Genomic DNA, 19,801 nt, shown 5'->3' with positions numbered 1-19,801 from the left:
GTAAGAAAATACATGAGAAGAAGGAAGGACTCCACTAGCAGACAAACATAAAGGCTTAAGCAGGGCTTTCACTGCAAAAATTTTTCTTGCTGCCTTCGGTGCTGGTTGCCTGGAGAGTGTGTAGGGATAAGCCTCCATGTGACTGTGTCCTAGCTGGTGCTGTCTGTCTTTTTGAGATAAAGAATTGAATGAGATGATCTGGGACTACTGTCAAAGTCTGCTTCCCCCCCCCCCGTTAGAACAGGAAATAGGTAGATAATGGAGATGACCGAAATGATGGCATTTCTACCTCTGACATTCACTTGTATGTGTAGCCCTATTCTGTAAAATTAAAAACATAACACAAAGTGTCAGAAGCTCAGGCCTGGTAGGTTTACCCTAGTCCTGAGCTGTAAAAAACACTGCTTTCCTCTTGCTTTCTGGTTACAGGCTTCAGTCAGTATTTCATGTAGTCGAGATGACTTAGCTAACTAATTTCAGCACTTACTACACAGGGGGCAGAAAATGAGAAGTTTGTAAGAGGAGAAATACAGATGAAAGAATGGTATCCATCTTTTAGAGGGGTAGGATTTAGCTGATAATGCTAATAATAGAGATTTTGCGTTCCGTTCCACTGGCAAAAATTCTCTCTGCAGTTTTTATTAGTGGGAAGAATGGAAACAAAAAGTATGGTCACTTCTGATTCTTCCAGACCGTCCATTCTTATGGTCCTTTGACTCCTTTGTGTCATCTAGAGAAACAATTCCAGAAAGTAGTGTTAACTGTATGCACTTAAAATTTACCAGTCTGAACGCTTTCATAGCATCTGTCATACTTCATTGTAAATCTCCTATTTCTAGAGTATTTCAGGTTTCGGGTGTTTTGAGTTTTTGGGGTATTTTGTCCCCATGAAGGTAGTCAAAACATCAAAGGAATTTGATTGGTTCTTTTACTTTAAAATACCAAATTATATAAACTGATTTATTTCCTTTTTTTCCTCAGTTTTATGACTGAGACTTTGATAGGCGTGACTCTGTGCAGAGGCCTGAATTGGATTTCATTCTTCGGAAAACAGACCTCTGCCCCAGACCCTTACTTTTGTGCAGACCTGAGCTGGAAGTTGTGCACATTTACTCAAGATGTAAAGTAATAACATACATGCTCTGAGAAAAAAAATCACAGGTTATCAAAATTGGGATACTTCAGTATGATTGCATTATTGCTGGAACAGAATTTAAAACGTTTTGGTTACTTTTTTTTTACATATTTTCTAGATGAGATTCCATTCCATGTTCCTGTTGCCTTTACAAACTAACCGATTTTAGATATCTTGAAGCAAAGTTACTGAATGTGGGGGGTTTTTTTTGCTATGGGGTATATATGTATTTGCTATAAGGACACTTATCTTTATGCAGCTGACACAATAATTGGTACTGCCAAGCCTATATATAAATACATCAAAAAACCTTTAGGGCAAAAAAAGCAAAAACTTTCTAGCACCTGGCTTGTAGGAATACACTGGGATTTATGGCAAAATGTATAAATGGTTGCAACAGGTCTACTGGCAAAACCTTTAGTTAGTTTTTCATTGTTTAAGCAAATTAAAAAACATATAGCACTTTCCCCAAATTTATGGCCTCATTTAAAGCCCAGTTGAATTTTGCCTTTCTAGAGACTTCAACAGACTTTGGATCGCAGTGATATTTTGAAAGGTAAGTGTTTATTTTCAGGGGACACGTGCTAAGAGATAGGGAAAGACTGTTGGATCATATTCTTCATCATTGTGAATTCACTGTGAATTTTCTTATGGTATTTATGTGATTCTTTTCACATCTAATTGTGAATTGCTTCAGCAGTGAAGGCTCCATCAGCTGCCTAAGGAAAGTATCCCACACTTCAGTAGAGCTTTCTTCCCCAAGGCTCAGCATTCATGCTCCCTCTCTCAGTTGAAACACTCAGTCTTGGTTACACCCTCTTAGCATCTCACTTGGAAAACCTGAGCTGACCTTTGAGGACATGGGGCTGTTGGTTGCCTGTGGAGTTTGTTTCTAAGTATTATGCTCTCTCTTCTCTCAGGCTAGCAGTAGTTAGCTGCCCTTGGCTTTTGAAAAGGTGGTTACCTTGTGTATAGGAGAGGGTGAGTTCTGCCTTGGTTTTCCAGCAATATCTGCCAGAAGCGAAAGCCTGTGCACCAGCTGTGATGCTCTCCTCCTGTATTCCCACCTTCTGGGCAGGGTGAACTCCTTGCAGCACCAATGGGGGAAGGAGGGATGGCACTCCCAAACTAAATGACCTGCATTCCTTCTGATAGGAAGAATAACTGCTGCTGTTGCCACTGCTAATTTTAGTATAATTTTTGCTTGCGTGTTTTAGAGAGCATCAGTAGGATCAGGCATAAGGCCACAGCTCTGCAAACAAAACCGCTTGGATTACATAATCTGTTCGATGTTTGTATTGTGCCAGGCACAGTGAGGTCTTGCTCTAGGCTGGAAGTGCCATGGTGTTATAAATAATAAATAATAACATCTAACAGTAATTGTTTCGTTACTTTAAGAATCAGACCCTTTACTGGGATATTTGCTAATTGACAGACGTGTGGTTCGGCTCTGCATTTCCATTAAGGAGACTGTACCAGGCTTGTCTGTGCTTTTGTAATGAGATAGAGACTTGAGGTCACTAATCGTGATAATAAATAAAAAAAAGAAATAAGAAATCAGACAAATAAGTTGAAATTCAATGCTTAATGGCTTGTTTTAGGATTCTCTCCACAGCTCCAGGCAAGTGAAATAGATAATGAGGGATTTCCCATGCTGGTCATAGCCTGTGTCTCTAGGTGACAGGAGAGGCAGGAGGCAAAGGGAGGGTGGCACGGTGATCATCACAGCTTGGCTTTGACTTGCCAGCCCTTGCAGCCACACAGCTGCCCTCCCAGCAGCCTGCCAGGGCATACCGGGGCTGTACTCTAGGTCTCCTCTGCCTTGGTCACCTGAGACCACCTCGCTTGTGCTAGGGGGCACGCTCCAGAGCACTAAGAGGCAAGTTAGTTTTAGAGTTAAAACAGAGGTGTGATACTAGTCTGAAAATGGAAATTCCCTTCCTGGTTCTTCCACATATTTCTGGTGATGCCTGGGACAACTTGCTTCTCTCCCACTTTCCAAAGAGTAATGGAAATACTAATTTCCACCAATTTCCCACCACCTTGCCCTGTTCCTCCCACAAATGTTCTTTCAGGGAATTCAGAACATTTCTGCACTTTTACTGATAAAAAATGTTTGTTTCACCTTTGCAAAATGACACCTAATCCACACCAATGTCCTGTCATGGAGGTGAAAGACCTGTCAACCCTGCAGTGATGTGCTTCTCAAGAGTCTCCATCATGCACAAAAGGGGCAGGGATTCTGACTAGATTGCTGGGCTTGTGTGTGGATCTGACTATTAATTTTTTGTTGCACAGATGATTTTGAACAGCTTAAAAGTTGTTTACCTGCTTTATGAATAAATCCCGTTCTGACGGAGGAATGCCACTTTTCTCCATGATGTTTGATGTTTTCTCCAAACTGTATTGAGTTTTTATCTTCCATCCTGGTCACCAGTTTATATTGCTTTACATTAATTAATTAAAGTGGGTGAATGCTGATTTGATGAGTTAGTCTCTGCTATTACTGTAACCTGACTCCCCTCCAATAAACTAGATAGCATGGGATAGTGGGGTTTTTTTTTCAACTACACGTTATGAATGGAGCAAGAGGAAATTGTGCTATATGGTGTTTGTATTCTATAAATCACATTTCTTACTCCTCCAGCTGTGGGTACCCTCGTGTGCCTGGGAGGTGATTTCTGCAGGCAGTTCTGGATGCTATGTGCAGGCAGGGTATGGCCCAAGCCCTGTTCCCAGCTGAGGGAAGATCACGCTCTCTTCCAACACTGGTTCTGGCATACAAGAAAAAAATCGTGGCATTTATTTTCCTCCTGTCATTTCAGCAACACCACCATTACATTTGTAGCTTTAATTTCAGCCTAGAAGGAAGGCAGAGGAAGGCATGGGGAGATGGTCTGTGTTAGGATGTGAGCAGAAATCCAGAGGCAATTGAATTGCTTTCTCCTGAGTCACCCCTGCTTGTCAGCTGAGCCTAAGGAACTGCTCGTGTGCCTGGAGCAGACTGCCAGAGCAGTGGCAGCCAGAAAGCAATTACTGCTATAATATTATTTCTATAATTTATACCGAGACCCACATGAACCCTGAGGATGAGGGAGCTGGAAGGCAACTGAACCTTCTTGCACATTTCCTATCTTCTGTTGGTGTGAGGCAGAGGTCATGTCTGTGACGTAGTGACTAGCTTTCCTGTGCTCGGGTGCCATCAACGAGACTTGTCAAACCTCACTGAAAAAAAAAATAAAAATCATGCTGACATAAACAAAAGACAATTGTTAAGATCAAGGAGATCCAAACCCCATTTTACTATAATCCACAAAACTCTCCCTTGAGCTCCAGTTGAGCCAAACTTTCACAGATCAAGCTTATTTTATTTTGGGGAGTTTGCAGACCTGAAGCAGTCTAGGCAACACTTAGTTGCCTGTGTGTGAATGTGTAAAGCAGTGTAATGAATAAAGGTCATATAGTTTGCAAATCTCTGCAATGAAATTTTTATGAATTTTGTTACTGATCTTGGAAGGCAGAGAATAGCTCCATATCGTGTCCTCAGCATCAAGTGGTCCTCTTGCTTTGCAAGAGGTTTGGACATATTTTTCAAATATATTTTGATTTCAAAAATGAAGTAAACTGAACCTTGTAAGTAACTTCTACTTATGAGAATTACCACAATTAATTCATTCAAATAAAGTTACATAAGTGCACGAATGTTTGCAGGACATTGCTCAAAAGGAGAATGTCTCTGGCCCCATTTACAAGGTGCAAATAATCCTACTTTGTGACTACAAATGTCTTTAAAGCATGGCTTTCACTGGCAATTTCTGATTTTGTTTTCAATATATGCCTTTGTGCTCAATGGGACAAAAATTTTCCATGAGCAGCATTCAAATATGCTGGTTTAAACTCATATAGTAGAAAAAAAGCTTATTAAATATAATACAGAAAGGACCACTAGGCATATTTCAAATTTGAGTGGGCACAAGAAAGGAGGTAAAATTAGCATTTACTCATTATTTATCTACTTTTAATATTTATGACTGTACTCCTTTTCTTATCTTTCTTTCTTTTTTGAGAGTGCCAGTGTAGTTAGATTCCGTAGAAGTGGTATTTTGGGGCAAATAGCAGAACTGCTGGACTTAAGTGTTTTAAAACTGAGATGACAAAACCTGTTTTCTTCATTCATCTTATGATTCGTGAGTCTTCAGAGGTACTGTGATCCCATTTCACATTTTCTCTAGGACAGCTTAAAAACTTCGAACTTTGGCACTGTTATTTTTTCTACTGACAGGTGATATGTTCACCTGATGGTGCTGGTACAGACACTGGGTCCTTTTAGCGTTATTGTAGGTGTGCTGGTGTGCCTAGGCTGGAAGGGAGAGGACAAGGACATTTCCTTTTTTTTGTGGAGGCAGTTAGCTCTAGACCACCAGATTTGTCCCTAAAAGGCAGATGGGTAGAAGTTGTAGTTCTGGGAAAAGCTTAAGTGGGAAAAGTCTTGGAAGAGCTTAAGTCAGAACTCACAAGCACCAAGGCTTCCCAACTATTAGACACAAGAGTTCAGGAAGCCATACTTTACTCCTGCTTCTCAGAGAGCTTGTCGTCTCCTTAGAAAATTTCTGTAGAAGAGCTAAGCAATCCAACTGGAAACTGTATCAATTAAAGATGCACTTTGAATGTATTAAGTGCTGTGAAGTGTGAAGTTCTGTGCAAAATGAAACCAAAATTGGTGGATGTTACGGCACTGATATTTCTGTCTCATTTTCCCTCCTGTAAAATTGTAGCCTGTAATTTTCTAATGCATTTAAGAGAACTTTAGAAAAGTTTGAGAACTCTGTGAGTCTGATTATCTCACAATAATGCCCTTGCAGAATGCAGGGTACAGGCATTGGGAAGTCACAATATAAAATAAGAAAAACTCACTTGGAATATTAGATAGATAACAACAGCAAATACCATTTTCTTCATTCAGGTAAACGATGCGATTGTTTTGTTTAATCATTGTCCTTTTTTCCATATCCTTCAGTGTCTGTCAAAAGCACTGCTGTTGTGATATGCTCTGACCAAGTTTCCTGCAAGAAGTCCAGGTCATCTTCTGCAGTCCTGGGAAACATGGCAGAACATGGCAGGTCCTGCTCACCTAGGCTTTCTAGCATGGGCTTTATCTTTCGGCTCCTGAGAGCAAGGATGGAAGTGAGGAGCATGGGCAGCCAAAAAACAAGTGTGTGCTAAGATGTGCTTCTTCCTGGGGGATTGTTGGGAAGTCAGTGTGTGCATGCTCCCCTGGCATGGTGAGGGTGCACCAGCTTCAGCAGAGGTGGTTATAGTGACTAGCTGGTGTGCCCTGCACTGTCTCCCAATTAACAAGGCAGGAAAGCAGCCAAGCACTCTAGAAGCTTCCTTGTTTCAGGACATGATTTCTCACTTCCTTCTCACTTAGCCTTTGTTATTCCTCCTCTGAGAGGGTTGACAGTTTTCTTGCATTTCAGGAGCACCCTTTTTCCCTAGTCTTCTGGCAAATGCACTTCGCTGTTCTCTCCTACCTTTGATTGCCCTTGGTCTACTTGAGCCTGCCTTCCAGTTCCCACTCCTCCCTTGCAGGGTCTCTGCCTGTCCACGAGACTCCCGGCTCTCTTCCCCTCATCTCCTGTGCAGAGAGTGCTAATGGGCACTTTTAAACCTTTCCTCTGTGCACGCTGTGTTGTGAGCGGATGGTGATACGGCTTTGTTGAAGTCACGGGGGTCATGCTGACCTGCGCTTGCTGAAGCTCTGGTGGGTAGGTAATGAGCAGCTTTGAGAGGTTGATCGGAGATGTGACAGGTGAAGCTGGGGAAGAAGGTGTACTGTGAGTTATTATTTGTGCATTTGTTTTAGCCTGCCTGATGCTGTAAATGAAGGTCTAGCATTGTGAAGCCCAGTGTTGAACCCTGGAGATTACTGAGTAAGGCTTTTTTGTAGGTACTTTGGCGCCACTGTTCATATCAAGAGCTATTAAAAATAATGAGAAGCTGCAGCTTTACTAATGACTTAAGAGGTTCTCCTTGCATCTCAGTATGAGGCTAATCTGATGAAGCCATCTTCATCATAGCATCCCACAGTATTTTGTCTTTATAAGTACATCTTGTTCTGGCTTGTTTCAGTAATCTGCTCTTAGCTTAAGGTCTGCAATTGTTGGCCCATAAATTAGTACCAATATTATGGTGCAATTACTGCACTGGTCTGAACTGTTCTCTATTTTTAGGTATGACATTGTTCAGGTTTTTGTTGCATAGCTTATTTCTTTCATCATGAATCAGCAGGCTGCTGAGTATAATGTAATGCTGGTTTTTAGAACAATTAGTGCAGGCTCACGTAGATACCAGCAATTCCGTATTTACACAGATGTCTCTTTAGATGGAGACCATGGTCCAGTTCCAGACTGAGGGAGACTGTGGTCAATATTCCCTTCTGGTGGCTTGAAATACTAAGTACCTGTGTTTCCCATGGGCCAGGTAGTTGAATGGATTTACACCTGATCAGAATCTCAGCATGCACACAAGTCATGTAGGTAATAACATCTACCATCACTGAAACTGAACTGTTTGTCAAGAAGCTAAATACTTCTAACATCTTAACAAGAAAGAGTCAAGTTTATGCCTTACAGAGGACTAATAACAGGAAGCTTGATTTCATGAAAACTCGGGTAGCAACTAGGATGTGTGCTGTGTCAGTACCCTACAGCTAATGTCTGAGTTCTCTCAACTTGTATCTTCTCTTTGAACAGTAAAACATTGGCCCTCCGGTGGCTGTAGTGTCCTTGAGTCTCAGTTAGTATTAATCATAGACTGCACAGCCTTTGTAAGTATGTTGCAGCTTCAAATTTTGGCCATCTTCTTTGAATGCCCATAGGTTTTATTCGCAAATAAAACTGTATTCTCTTTTCCTTTCTTAGCACTGTTTTAAAGAGGATTTCCTTTCTATTACACCTCTAAACCAAGACCAAGAGGTGCTAAACGTAAAAACTTACTGAGCCTGGTGAAGAAAAACCCCATGCAGCTATTGTTGATATGGTCCTTGATTCTGCAGGAGAAACACTTAAGTCTTTAATAGTCCAGAGAACAGGCTGGTCTACTTAAAGGTGCAGGCTGAATGAGAGGTAATTAAAGCTAAACTGAAAACAGGCAGTTCCCATCTATGATTATAGAATCCTACAAAATACTTACATTGGAAAGGAAGGCATCAGAGCACGGAACTAGAAAAACAGATATTGGGAGGCTACCTCCAACATGGATGTTCACTGCCCATGTGTACTAAGCAAGTTATCACAAAGAAAGATAGAAATGCATCAGAAAAAAATTATATTGTCCCTAAAATAAACCTAGATCTGGGGAGAAATTTTCATAGAAAGAGAAATGCTTGAAAGGTTTAATTCTGAAAAAGTCCCAACGAGCATGCAGTTACGATGTTGCAATTAATATGAATTGTTCTTTGTAATTTGATAACATTCAGAGGTATCAATAACAAATGAGCATTTAATTTTTTCTATAGAACCTGTCATTTTTTTACCCATATTGGCTGGGTAATTACTGCTTAAATCTCAGCAGTGTTATGAAGTTTAATTCATTAATTTGTTTAAAGATCTTTGATGCTCTGTGCTAAAAGATGACATCAATATAAAAATAATGATGAGCACTTATATTTTAGTATAATTTCTGGGGTTTGTTCGTTGATTAATCTCTCAAACATGCATCCCTATGTACATTTATGAAAATGTGCACGTTTTCAGTTTCAGATTTCAATAATTTGTACACTACTTCTAGTCTCTTGCACTTCAGAAGAAAGTTTAGTGATAGTTATAAAATCCGTTTTTATATATAGTGGCATTTTAAGCCTTACTTACATTTCAAGTGAGAACAATACATCCTGAGATGTGGCTGACCAGGGCTGAAACTGCTGCATACTGTAAACAGACAGCATGTGGCAAGCTGTGGGTCCAAGCCCATGACCCCACTGTCTAGAGGGTTGCCAGCAGCTTTTTCTGTAGAAGATGTGAGTCCGTTCTGTGGGTGAAGAGAGGATGTTTCAGCCCTTTCGCAGAGGCTCTGTATCCAGCTGTCGGAAGAGAGAAGACCTCATGACTGAAGTGGCTGAACATTGTGACATTCAATCATAAAAACCAAAGGCATTTTAAGTGATCTGGCAAAAGTGGAGTCAGGACACTCCTGAGCACCTCCAGCTACAGTGATCACGACCTCATTTCTCTAAGTGTGAACATGAGCCTCTTCCATATGGAAATGCAAGAAATTAATTGCACTGATAAAACTATCCTGTGGTTGCTCATGCAGAGACATGAAATTCTAACGTGGTTGTTCACCAGAATGGAAAAACTGCCTTACTTCAATAAGCGACTGCAGCTAACAGAACAGAAATATTTCTTAGCCCAGTTTTCCTTTCTCTGATTACTGATCAATCTGCCCTCCACAGGAAAGCAGAAAAGAAACCCTCCTAACAAGTTTGGTTACTATCTAAGTTGAATGATAGAGGTTTTTTAAAATTGAGTTCTGGAAATACCTCTCCTCTTTAGGGAAATAAAGACATCTTTATTAACCTTGCCAGCAAACATTGCTGAAGATCATCAACTCCTTTTAGCATTTAATTTCTAAATGCATACATGTGAAATTTCTGGGCTTCAATGAGCTTTCTCAGTGGTGAATATAACTCCTTATTTTGCCCCACTGCACAACCTGCTTGTCTTATGTGAGCTGCATCTAGCAGCTTCTTTCCAAACTTCTGGAAGTCATGTACCCCAGGCAGCCATCAGGGCATTCCTGTACCTCATGGCCACCTCATCCCCAACTTGAATTGCAGCTGGCTTCGGTCAGGGCCTTCAGTTAGTGCCTTCCTTCTCCTCCACCTCCTTGTGTATGCATGTTTGGGAGACTTCACGGTCACCACATGTGCATCCCCTTCTTCCTCTCGCTGCCTTGCCCTCTGCTGCAGCTCCTGGCTTCCTGGGCTTGCTGAGTTTCACTCTTAGGAGGCTGCCACACACTTGACTCACCTAAATTATCTTCTTTTTTTTTTTTCCTGCTTTCCCTTAAGCTAACAGGTGCATAGGGCAGACACTTCTCTTGCCTTATTCCTGCTGTGGCTTTGTCTTGAGAAGTCAAAGCAATTTTGTGCTAGATCTTGCACTTTGAATTTTTGACTTTCCTGGCTATTGGAAGCCCACAGGAAGGTTCTGTATATGGGAACAATGAGAGTCTGCCAGTGTGCCCTAGAAAATGGAAGGCTGCTGACCCCTATTGGGGTGCTCCGGGCTCCAGAAATGATTACTGAGCACTGCCAATCAGTCTGCCTTTGTTCCATGACAAAATACAACTTGGGGATTAATATGGTGCAGGGGTACAACTCCAGCTGCATCTAATTTCATCACTAGGAGCCCATCTGGCTAGCTGTGATGTTGTGATAGGAAGTATTGTGATACAAAGTATTGCCAGTTGCATTGACTCATATTCTCTTTTCCTAATGAAGCCCAGAGATCAATTACCCATATGTTGTTTCCAGTGCATGTATCTGCCTTTCATGCAGTCCCTCCTGGGGAGTTATTGATGTTCCCGTAGAGAATGAGCAAAGGATGGGACTCTTGCAAGCAGCCTCTCTACTAATTTGTGAAGAGATCCTGAGGAGGAAACTGGGAAATTGTTTCCCTTCCCTCATGGTGCTGCGTGATATATATGCATATGAGTTCTGTCTAAATGGATTTTCATTTCTTTTTGATTTCTTCATTAAAAGGTGTGTCACATGTACCTTCTTCATATTGCTTGTGGCTAATATGCAGCTGAGCAATTTTTTCAGTATCATGTCAAGACAGAAAAATAGAGGAGAGTAAGATGGCTTATTTTCAGTGCAGGTGAAAAAGGCTTGGGAAGAATACCCTGAATATGCCCGCCCCCTTTACCCCAAGGCAGTGGTTGCACCTTGAGGCTGCTGAGTGCCTCAGTTAGACTCCCAGATACACCAAAGAATCACCATGTGCTCCCTTATGGTGCTTGTTTTATTTGTATTCATTTGCTGTTACTTCAACGTTCGGGATGTATGCAATGAATTATATTCTGAGTTGCTGCTTAGTTGCTCCTGTACAGACTAAGCAATGTACAACACTTCAACAGAGCATCTTACTTCAATCATATTATACTGTTCTGCTTTCTTACTGGAGGCTCTTGATTTTTGATCAGGTTATTAAATTACTGATGTATCAGTATTTATCAGTGAGGCTGCTCAACATCCTTACATCTTCTGGTTTCAGTAACATGCTGATTGCTAGATTAGAAAAGCGCCTCATTAACACTTGTTGCTTTTAGTAGGTTCGTTTTGACTGGACACAGTGACAGAATAGGAAATAACAGGACTTTCTGTACAGAAACAGAGAGTTAATATTCTTTCTTAGCTTAACTTGGCAGAAGCAGAACCATGCCACTGAACACAGCTTTTGCAATATGTTGGACTGTGAGTATTTATTAATTCTTAATTACATCTTTACATGAATATATCCTCACTTACGCTGAAAAAATATTTTTAAATGCTTAATTCTTCCCTGATTTAATTTTTCTTGAATCTTTACCATGGCAGAATCAAAGAATAAAATTCACTGGCAGTGTTGTGGCTCTGTCTTCTGGTTATGTGAGCTTTCTGGTAAGCAGAAGAGTTTTACCTTTGTACTTTGCCAGGTCAACGCTCATATAAGAGGTGAGGTGATGCTGATTTTTTTTTAGGCCAGTTGGTCTATTTTAAAAGAACTGAATTACAGTCTGAGGCATGCACAGTATTTCAATAAATAACAACGTTTCTGTCTGCAGATATTTCTGGGGTTTGGTTTGCGCTTTTTTTTTATTTGGTTTTTTTTTTTCTGTTTCATTACCTAAAGAAGGAAGCAGACTGCTTAAAGGCACATAGGAGTTACCAATTTGGATCACATTGGTAGTTCACCAACTAGTTATGATCACAGCTAAGTGCATCAGAGGAAAGTGTAATAATATGCAGCACAGAGTGTACTTCGTAACTTGTCTCCGTGAAAATGACCTTCTTAACCTCTTCTGTCTGCTCACATTCCCCCCACCAATTGTGAAGATGCACTTTCTAACGTTACTTTCAATTTTTCTATTTGTAAGCTGCGCTGTTGTTCCTGGGTTGTTCTTGTAGAGGATTTGGGTCCACAAGTCCTGCTTGTTCCCTTCTGTCTGAAGCCATTTCCTAACCCTGCAGGTTGGGTCCTGACCATCTGGGCAGAATTTAGGTGGCAGCTGATCCCTAGGGAACCATGACAGATAGAGGATGTCTGTGAAGGGAAGCAAAGTTTCTTTAGGATAGAAAGAAACCCTGCAGAAAAGCTGGGAATAAACAGATTTGGGAATTAACCTTGCGTAATAAGGAAACCAAGTATCAAACTGGGCAGGATGGAAACTTCTTTGTGAGTTTTATATTTTTGGAATAGAATTCCATCAGATAATAGTTGGTTGTGTCTCAGGCTGAGTGGAAATACCTTTGCCTATTATTCTGGGTGAAATCCAGCCACCTCTAGCAAACATTTCCTTGCCAGCTTGTGTTTGCCACTCCTTGCTGCACTACTAGCTACCTGTGAGTTGGGTGTTCACAGCACAGTGTTGACAGTTCGTGTCACCCAAGTGGACTTAACAGGATTTTAAGGTGCTTGATCTCATCCAGACCATTTGACAACTAAACATAAAGGCTATGAACTTTATTTCTTCCATCCGTCAGGTCCCTGTTTACACGGATGTCAAGAGGTGTCAGCAAAGTGTTGAAACATGTTCTGATGCAGGAGGCACCTCTACAAGAGTTGACCTGGCTGCACTGTAGAGGCTGTGCACTTCAGCTAGTCCAGCTAGGAGAAAAAACTCAAATGCAATGGAATCAGGTATTTTTGTACTTCCTTGTAAATAAACAGAATTGCATCAAAATCCCACTGCCTTGAATGCTAGGGATAGTCAGTAACCCAAGGCAGTGTCCTTGCTCACGTCCCCAACACTTGGGACAGCGGGTAGCTCCCCAAGGCTTGCTCTGAAAGCTGCTTCAGTCACAGCTAGGCTTGAGGTTTCTTCTGATGCAAGCCATCTCTCCAGACTTTTGATGCCGAGCTGTCACTCACACACATATTTCTGACCACAGTCATTCTCTGCAGAGCTTCACTGTTCAAGGTTCAACAGCCTTTGGCCTTTCCCTAGTTTGGGAGGCAAGGAGGGACGAATACATAAATCTCTGTCAAGGACTGTTTAGCTAGCTGGTCCCTAAGGCAGCTCTGTGTCTCCTTGGCTCCTTCACATTTTTTCAGGGGTCTGAATTTTGGATTTTCTTTTAATCATTTTAGGGGACTAACTACTTGTCCATAAGGGGGCATGATACCACTGTCCCCTCATTGGTTTTGTGGAGGGTATGTAAGTTCTCAAGTTAGCTGGAAGATTGAACACTTCCAGACATAAATACATTAAAGTAGAATTACTTTACAAATACTTGACTTTATTAATTTCAACCAAAAATTTTTAGTGACTTCTGGCTGAGTTGCAACTTTTGCCAGGTGAACTGAAACCGCGCTCTTTTTCCGTAAATGAACGGTTTGTTACTATACTGACTCAGTCTTTCATGCCAGTCTAGTGTCCTGTTTACAGCAAGATGAAACTAGCTATGCCTTGATAAAATACATATTCCAGTGGTTTTTTTCAGTTGATAAAAAATCCTGATAAATGTTATCCATTTCTCCTCACTGTCATGGAGGCACTACTCTGGAAGCACGAGAAGTATGTGCATTTGTCAAGAGTTTCAATTTGGTTAAAAAGGTTGAGTATCATCAGTTAAAACAGGAGATTTGTGAAGTGGAAGCTCGTAAGGAATTCAGGAGTGCTGACTGAAAGGTTAAATGAACTAGGGCACATTATGTATTTCCCTTTCTCAGACTGAATTTCCCAGACTGAATGGAAGAGATGGATGCTTTTTGTGGTACATTTTGTGGATTAATCCCTTTAGAATTATTTGATAATAGAACTGTGGCTTACAATGTCTTAAATAAACCTTATTTCCTAAATATGCAGGAAACTGTTTCCATCTTTAATAAAGGTGTTTTCTAGTGTCTACTTCAGTGTTACTAAAACTAGCTATTACCGTTTAAATGGCCTTAAATGAGGCAGCTTGCATAACGGCTGAAGAGCAACAAAACCAAAATAATATTAATCTAATAAACACCCCAAACGCATATTATTTAAAGATATTTCAAGGACCTAGTTAGATTTGACATCTTTTAATTAGAAGCTTAACATTGAGCTGTACTAATGCCACAATTAACTTGGACTGTTACTAATGAATTTTCTAAATACATTTTTATGCAAGTTGTTACCACCCAGTTGCCAGAGGCAAGGAAGTGCTGGGGAACCGTACAAGCAGTTGCAATAATGTCTGGGACTAATTGCCTCGCAGGGCTTGGCCTTGCCAATTACTCAGTTTTCATCAGCTTCAATGATTCATTTTTTACAGAATCAGAGCTGGACAATATGAAAGCAATCAAGTAGGTTTGCTTTTGAAAAGCATAACCTGTTGCTCGTTTTCAGCCAAAGCAATGGTACTTTTGGGCTGCTGCAGATAGAGTCCAGTTCCTGGCTTAGCTCAACTTTGTGACTTGAGTGAGTTGTTTCTGCCAAGACACTCCACAACACTGATTAATTTTTAGCTACATCAAAGCTTGGGGGCAAGGTGTACAAGTTCTTTGAGGCAGCATTTAGATGTATTATGTCCCCTCTGCCAGCTTTTGTACTTAGCAGCCATGAGTCAGACCTTCCAAAGTAATGAGATTAAAAACAGTGACTTTTTTCTCTTTGCCGTCTGCTTTATGAGATATTAGGTGACACTCTTGACAGATCTTTAGCTTTTCTTTGTAATCAAAATATTACACTATTAAATATGAAAGCGAGAATCTCACTTGGTTATACCACTCTGGGACTAGGAGCTTTGGGAAACTCTAAATGTCAGCAAATTTGGATAAAATCATGAGTTGACAGGGCTGCGGCAGGATAATAGATCCTTCTTTTGGTTCTGCATGCTAGCCTGCAGGAGGGCTTGCACGGATCTCCCAGTGATATCAAGGGATCAAGGCCTCCTGACCCAAGAAGACACAAACCAGGAGTTAATGACAAGTAAGGAGGCACACCACAAGCGTGGTTCCCTTGGAAAGGTTGTGTGGGATTGCAGCCGCTGCTTGCCCGTATCTTCTCTATATTGGCTAGCTGTGTGTGGATGGGGAGTTGAGGAAACTACCTACTTCTCAACTGTACTGAATCCCTGTCAAAAATTGACTACTTGGCCCATGTGCAGCTGTAGTGTGGTGACAGCTGGTCTTCACATCCTTATTATGAGTTATGTGCCTTGAGAACTCTTACTCTTGGTGTAGGAAGGGCCATAGTTTGACCTAACCTTCGCCTGTGACAGTGGCACAGTGTTTATCTGCCCTTGAAGAAAAGAGAAGAAAGTAATATCTGAATGTCCTCCCTGTTAGTGAGCATAGGGATTTATTTGTTTTTCATAGAGAGCTATGCAACATTAGGAAAACAGTGTTTACGAGAGAGAGCTCCTGGTGGCATTCAGAGCTGGTTTCAACCCCTTGTCAAAGTGACTGCAGTTTGAGCTACTGGGGCACAAGAATAAGTCCTAAAATAAGCAATAGTGGTTTGCTGTTGCACATTCTGACCCCCTCTAGATTTTGTAGCTGCCTCCAATAAGGAATTAAAAACAAAGCGGTGCTGTTAACCTTGTACAATACTTACAGAATGGCTAAACAGGAGAATGATTGGAAAAAATGTCAAGAGAGAAATTGCTCTTGCATTTCACAGAAATCAAGTAGAAAGTTGTTATCTTTCTGAATTTCCATGTTTGCATCATATTTGAAATTGGTATTTCCTAATATGATTTAAATAATTTGTGAATGTACTTCTCTGATTTTAAAAACCTGATTATTTTATCCCAAGGAAGACCTGTGCATCATCAGAGTGCCATGCATTTTGAAAAGTCCTTAGACTAAGGATGACGAATGGCGTATGTTAGAAACCCAGCATTGTAATTATGTGCAAGAACTCTGCTACAGCCTTTGGTGATAAACAACAGTCTAGATACAGTCCTTGAGAATCCAGACAGCATTACCTTATGACTTACTTAGCCTGACTCACTGCTGAGTCTTTTCTCTGTAGTCTAATGCTGCGTGGCGTGCTCCCACCCTGTGGGAAATGTGAAGGCAGTGGCAAAAAGAGTATGTGTGAGATAAAAACATTTCCTTTCAGTATTTGTATTATAGTCTCACTTCCTTTTTTTGGATGTGTACAAGTGAAAAACATCAGCTTTGCATGCAGAACTCAAATATAATCTTTTCGATCAGCTAAGCTAAAACTTGGTGGTGTGTATTAAAAAGAAAAACCCCAACAGCCAAATACCTGGTAATCTAAGCATTTTGGTTATGATGTATGTATGCTTTTTGGTCCGTCCAGGCATGTGGAGTCCCCAGGCTGTGTTCTGGAATTGAGAGAATTTTAGAAATGAGCATTTAGAGCAAGGTGTATTGACTATACGGAAAGTTTTATTTCCCCACCCCTGATAACACTTCTGCTTCTTGTCAGCTCTCTCGCTTATGCACTATGTATATGCTGCTCCTATGACCGCCCGTCGGCGCTCTGCATGCTAACAACCAGCTGCTGTGTGGTGCTTTTGGAAGTGGCTTGGCTAGAGGGAAGGATGTCAAGAAGAGGAGGTACAAACCACACTCAACATGCAAAGAGGGATTGAGAGGAAGAGGTCATTGTCTTCTGCTTCTGTTTTGTCAGGTGTGTCTGCTCAGATGTGCAGAAATTGCCCTATTAAAGCTACTAGGGAGGTGGAGCAATGAGAGCTTTAATATTACCAATGAACTGAGAAGATCTGGACCTGTGCTGAGGTTCACGATAGATATCATATTTAGTATATGCCCAGAGTAATTTTTGTGGTGAATTGTCTGTACTTCTTACTGAACCCAGTACGAATCCTTGGAGAAGATAATCTGATTTCAGAAGACTAAAGAAATTCAGCAGGGAAGTGGGAGAATTGAGCAAAACAGCAGGCGATCTATCAGGCTGAAGGAAGCCAGCTTTGCTCAAAAAATGAGGTACCTTTAGGTGTAAAGCCAGGAAGCTCATACCAAACCTGCTTACGGGTAAGTGTGTATTTTTGATGTTACAACCCACATGGATTGTTTGGAAAGTGGCAGGCAAGGTTATTTCTGTTCTCATACCTTAGTTCAACTTAGTCATTGGTTACCAAGGCTGGTAAGAAGAATAGGACCTAACTTTTGCTGAAGTATTCAGGGTCCCAGAAATGTTCTTCACTGGGTTATTTTTAGGTGTGTCAAACTGTCTTGAATGAACTAGCATTCTGCACTTGTTACAAGTAAAGTCTTTGACTTTTCAGAGCTTTAGTTAGCAAAACTTTTCTTTTTTAAGTTTTATTCAAAATTAGGTATAGCTAATGACATTTATGAAAGTGTTCTTTTTCTTGAAAAAAAAATAATAATTAGCCATTTCTCCTCATGTATTTGATTTGTTCATGTAGACTGCAAGCCAGCTCTCCTTGAGGCTGGTTATTTTGTTAGAATTGACAAATGCTCATGTATGGTCTTTACCAAATGAAGACCCTGGGAAAAACTGGGATACTACGTTCAGGTGAAGACACTGTTCCTCTCTGTCCCCACACCTAATTTAAGGAATTCAGGTAATTGGTAAGCTGGTGAGAAGAGACACTTTAGCAATGCAGATTCTACTTATGACTAGAGTAACTTACATCTAAGTGTGCCGTGGTGATCTAAGCCAGACAGGTGCTTTAGGTGTGTCTCAGAGCTCTCTTTCACAGGTGGCACTAGGCAACTAAGGTGGCAAGTACTCTTGTACAGGCAGCTCCCAGGCGTATGGCACAAACATAGCTGGAGATGGAGTGGGCCTGTGGGTTTGAGATCCCTGAGGAAATGACCTAGAAGAGGCCGAACAGGAGTTGGAAGCCATTTGGCTACTTCTGAAAGGTGGACCGGACAGGACCGGTTGAGGTAATCTTTCAGCGCCCTACAGATATGCATCTGTATTTACCCTTTCTGGGGCAGTTGAGGTAAAGGAACCCCTTTTTTTTAATGTAGGAGTTTTAACATATGAGTGAGTAGAGTGCACTGTTTGCAAAAGACTGCTGTGGAGACTTGTGGCAAGCCTCCAGCCCTCCACAACTCAGCTAAAATGTTCGGTCTATTTATTTCTGCCTTTCCTCATCCCTGGGAAGGACTTTTTACCAGACAAGAGCCCAAGACTGAAAGACTTGCAGCTGAATTTTGTCATTGACTCATCACGTGCCTATTGGTAAGCCATCTGCAAATAAAATAATTGTAATTTGGGGTGTCTCATCTAAAGACCTCAATTTCTATTGCCAAAAAATGAGACTAATTCATATAACACAAGGATAACTCAATTTATCTATTGAAGAGCTCTTTGCAGGTGTAGAGTGCTTGTTAATGGCTAATTAGCATTATTTAACTGTGTTTCCAGCCATTAAAACTCCACTGTCCCAAATGAGGCTTTTATCCTAACCTGTACGTAGAGTAATTTTTCCAGCCATAACTGTGTGTAATTTGCCATTTGCTCTCAACTGATCCACTTACTAGCTGTTGACAGCAAACTGAGTTCAATCTCATCTCAGTAGCTCAGATGTTCCTAGACTTCAGCCTGAAAACCTGTGTGCACAGTTAACATGTTAAATCCCTATTTTGTTTAACAGAGCAATTGTCCCATTTGAAGCAGTTGAGGGGTGAGAGCCCTACTCAATAAGGAGGGGTGCAGGTTAAAAACATCAGTTTGTGCTGCACTCAGCAGGAAGATTTTTAGGCCGGTAGAAAAGGGGGACATGATAGATTGACTGCTCGGGCAGTAGCTCACCCGTTGCAGGTATTGCAAAGCCACAGAGAGCCTTTCTCCAAAGAAGGTACCTGCTTTGTCAGTTCAGCTATACCCCAAAACAGCACGTGCCTCATCTTTGCCTATACCAAGACACAATAAACTAGGATAACACAGGATTTTCTTTCTTCTTTGTTTCACTGGCCAGAGACAAGTTCCTTATTCATTCACTTAGAACAAGTGTCTCAGGACAGGCTGTGGAAGGTAGCACAAAAATGCCAATTGCTATCTGTAATTTCACTGTGATGTTTCTTACTGCGTTTCACAAAAGTGATTTTCTTTATGAGACATTTTCCAATTTCCTGTCTTACTACTTCCTAACGCACCTTGCTGCTACCTTCAAATGCACAATTTTAGAAGACATTTCCAAAAAATCTTTTTCAGTTCCCAAATTTTAAAATATTCAATATACTCCAGAGTGAATGTCATTAGTTCTTAGAATCTATAGACCTACCGTATTTACTTTAAATTTCATTTTCTAGAAATACTCAGTTACTTATAGCGACATGTGATTGATGACATTTCTGCAGCCTGGTGGAATCCAGTTACTTGGTTCAGCAAAAGTTCACTTTTTGAAGGGTCACAGTGGGAACACATTATCTTGGAAGTAAGTTTTCAGCAGTTTTCCATTTCCTCCTCCTTGCATGTACTTAGTCATTTCAGCATTGGTTACGCTGTGCTGAA

The 19,801-nt window shown here is 40.9% G+C and overlaps 1 protein-coding gene and 1 long non-coding RNA gene across 8 annotated transcripts in view; one reads left to right on the top strand and one right to left on the bottom strand.

Annotated features, from left to right (window-relative positions):
• The window catches only part of TMCC3 (transmembrane and coiled-coil domain family 3), a 148,173-nt gene that overhangs the window by 51,077 nt on the left and 77,295 nt on the right, over window positions 1–19,801 (top strand). Inside the window, exons 1-3 of one of the 6 annotated variants that reach the window (XM_080392615.1) lie at window positions 18,023–18,225; window positions 18,313–18,526; window positions 19,600–19,724. The exons of 2 other annotated variants lie outside the window; for them this stretch is intronic. The gene's annotated coding sequence lies outside the window, so the exon portion shown is untranslated. Of the gene's footprint in view, window positions 1–16,881; window positions 17,344–18,022; window positions 18,226–18,312; window positions 18,527–19,599; window positions 19,725–19,801 lie in introns of those variants that run through there. 3 more of the 6 variants (XM_080392617.1, XM_080392616.1, XM_080392614.1) reach the window with 3 other exon arrangements.
• On the bottom strand, window positions 229–16,673 carry LOC308065947. Of its 2 annotated transcripts, none has more exons than XR_013928984.1 (3): window positions 16,592–16,673; window positions 6,050–9,218; window positions 229–4,360 (listed from the first exon to the last, which is right to left on the bottom strand). It is a non-coding gene; the product is annotated as an uncharacterized lncRNA (long non-coding RNA). The 2 variants fall into 2 exon arrangements; XR_013928985.1 differs by lacking the exon at window positions 229–4,360 and having other exon boundaries at window positions 5,163–6,953; window positions 9,007–9,218.

The sequence above is a fragment of the Falco punctatus genome (assembly GCF_963210335.1).
Source record: "Falco punctatus genome assembly, chromosome: 6".
Lineage (NCBI taxonomy): Eukaryota > Metazoa > Chordata > Aves > Falconiformes > Falconidae > Falco > Falco punctatus.
The sequence above is the reverse complement of the archived record's forward strand: the minus strand, read 5'-3'. Positions and strand labels throughout refer to the sequence as shown.